General features: G+C 34.4%; 1 pseudogene; it reads left to right on the top strand.

Moving 5' to 3' along the window:
• The window catches only part of LOC118747520, an 8,493-nt pseudogene that overhangs the window by 957 nt on the left and 4,918 nt on the right, over positions 1-2,618 (top strand).

Here is a 2,618-nt window from a genome sequence, read left to right as displayed (position 1 = left end):
CATCTGGTTTCCAACGTATTAGCCAACATTTGGATTGGATTCGTGGGGTCACCGGCATCGCTTACTATTAAATGTTTGACTACAAATACTTCCATGGGAACGTAATGCAATAAAGTTTAAATGAAATTTTATGAGTTTCTAGTGTGTTCGTTGAACAGATCGAGTGCCACTTGAAATTAAATAAAGTTTACTTGCTATTTGAAAAGGGTAATAAAAATAATTGCTTTAAACTATCCGATAACCGTTATTAACAAGTATGTGCACATACATATGAATGCGTACTAGGGTGATCCAAAATAACTAAAATCGGAATTTTAATGCACTCAGCCCCTAGGATGGTTTTATATCGAAAAAATATACCCTTATTCCTTTTATTTTGAAATAAAAAAGTGTTTAGAGGTCGCTCAAAGCGCTCAAAGGTAATCCCTAACTACTCTATCTGAATCCCAAGCCCAAAAACTTGTCTCCCGCTCTCCTTCAACTTAACAATTAATATAAAAAACTCAGTAACCTCAAAGAAAATAATAATTACTTAGCACGCAAAATAGCAAACTAAAGTACTTCGTCACTTTCCAATTAAACAAAAGCGTACGAAAATTTATTAGATATGTACACTCAATCAGCAGATAACATATAGATATAATATCAACGATTTATGTACGTCTCGTTGACATGGTTGTATATTTTGAAAATTTAATTTTGGCCTATCGTAATCAGATCCTGGAACTCTATTGCCTCACAGAGATTTACGACTTTCTCTGCGACCTCTTGTTTTCATAAACGGTGAATATTATACATTTGATTGACATCACCATTGGCATATCGGAGGCTTATATCAAAGAAGGTAATTCACATTCTCGGCCGCTGTGGTGTAGTAGTTAGCAGTGCGCGTTACCATTTCCCGGGGCCTGGATTCAAGCTCTGGTCAAAGCAACATCCAAAAAAAATATAGAAACAAATGTTTTTTTCTTAATTACGGTCGCCCTCGGCAGGCAACGGCAAACCTCCGAGTGCATTTCTGCCATAAAAAAACAGCTTTTCATAAAAATACAATCGCCGTAGGTCCTTCGCCTTTGCGTAACAACATCAAATCGCACGGCAAAAATCGGAGGAGAAGCTCGGCCAAACACTAACATATGGTGTAAGCGGAAATATATTATTATTGTTAATTCACTCTTGAAAAAAAATAATAGTTTTAACTATTTTTTTTTCTAAACTCATAACTTCTACCATTTGTAAAGTATTATCGGGAGGTTCCATGAGAAAGCTATAAAGCTGTTGTAATTTAACTTAATCAGCTCAAAAAAAATATGTACGTCCACTTCAGTGATGTTTTTCTACATTTTCTGTCTTACTTAAAACAATGACTGAGAAGGAAATGAAGTTAGAACAAAGTTTTTTTCAACAAGTTATTGAGCCTCAAAAATACTTAGGTTTCATTGACGCAGCTCGAACGTTTTCCGCAATTGTAATCGGTGCCGATTTGCTTTCGTATTTTCGAGTATTGTAGTGGCCTGACGCCTTGATGATAAAATCCGAAGAGTTGGTTCATGAAGAGCTTCAGTTTTTTAAACCAAATCGTCGATGGGACCTTGTACTAAGCCATATTAAAGTGAGCTTATCTTGTGTAAACTACGCCTACATTGTGTAATGGGAAGAGATATTTTTTTTTTTGGGCATGCATCCCGAATTGCGCTCAACAGCTGCCACCAGTTCTTGGTCAATGGGTGGGACGATCCCTATACAGAGCCGCCGGAAGAAAATCCGGGCCCGGGGATAAATATGTGAAAGAGAGAAAACATAACTTCGTAGGTAATATTTAAATATAAATAAAAAAGTATAAATATCGTATAGTCGATACTTTCAAAATATGTTTTCATTTTTTTTTATATAGTGCCCTAACCGCCAAAAGTTGTAAGCGACATTTTTTTTCAAAATTTTCGTTTTGAAGCAGAAGTGTTCCTAGAGATCTAGATGAATTTCTGCACCAAAAATAAGAATAATTTGGAAGGGAGATTTTCTCGATTTATTGTTGTTTTTACTATGGACTAGGACTTTGCCAGAAAATATGCGCTTTTCTGAGACTCCGTTTTGAGCTCATAATTAGGGTTCCAACTCCTAATTCTAAAACTTTTCTAATTCTAAAATGGGTGCGAGTGTTTATAGGCAGGGCACTTAAAAGAGGAAAAGTGTAGATATAAAAACTAGAGATAGAAAAGACTGCATCTTTTTTTTCCGTGTATGAAAGTGTTATCAATAAGTTGGCGAAATAGATAAGAGCTTGTTATTAAGGCAGCAAGTAAATGATTGTAATATACTTTTAGGCATCTGCATGTAATGAACTTTTTACGCAGGTGCCCGTACAACGTATGATAAAACCCGTGACGAAATCGGGAGAAACTATATATTTTATTGTAAATCATAGGTTTTTATTATTATTATTATTTTATTATATACACTTACGTCTTAATAAAATAAAATTGTATGGAGTGACAAAATTGTATTTGCTATTCATGTTTATTTGCAATTAGATCTGTTTGTATTTATTTATACAAGTAAGCACATATTTTTGTAACTACATATGTAGGTATGTATATACGAGTATAAATATGTACATA

The sequence above is a fragment of the Rhagoletis pomonella genome, unplaced genomic scaffold (genome assembly GCF_013731165.1).
Source record: "Rhagoletis pomonella isolate Grant_MI unplaced genomic scaffold, Rhpom_1.0 Rhpom_scaffold_00012, whole genome shotgun sequence".
NCBI classification, from domain to species: domain Eukaryota; kingdom Metazoa; phylum Arthropoda; class Insecta; order Diptera; family Tephritidae; genus Rhagoletis; species Rhagoletis pomonella.
Note: the sequence above shows the minus strand (reverse complement) of the source record. Positions and strands in the feature narration are given on the sequence as shown.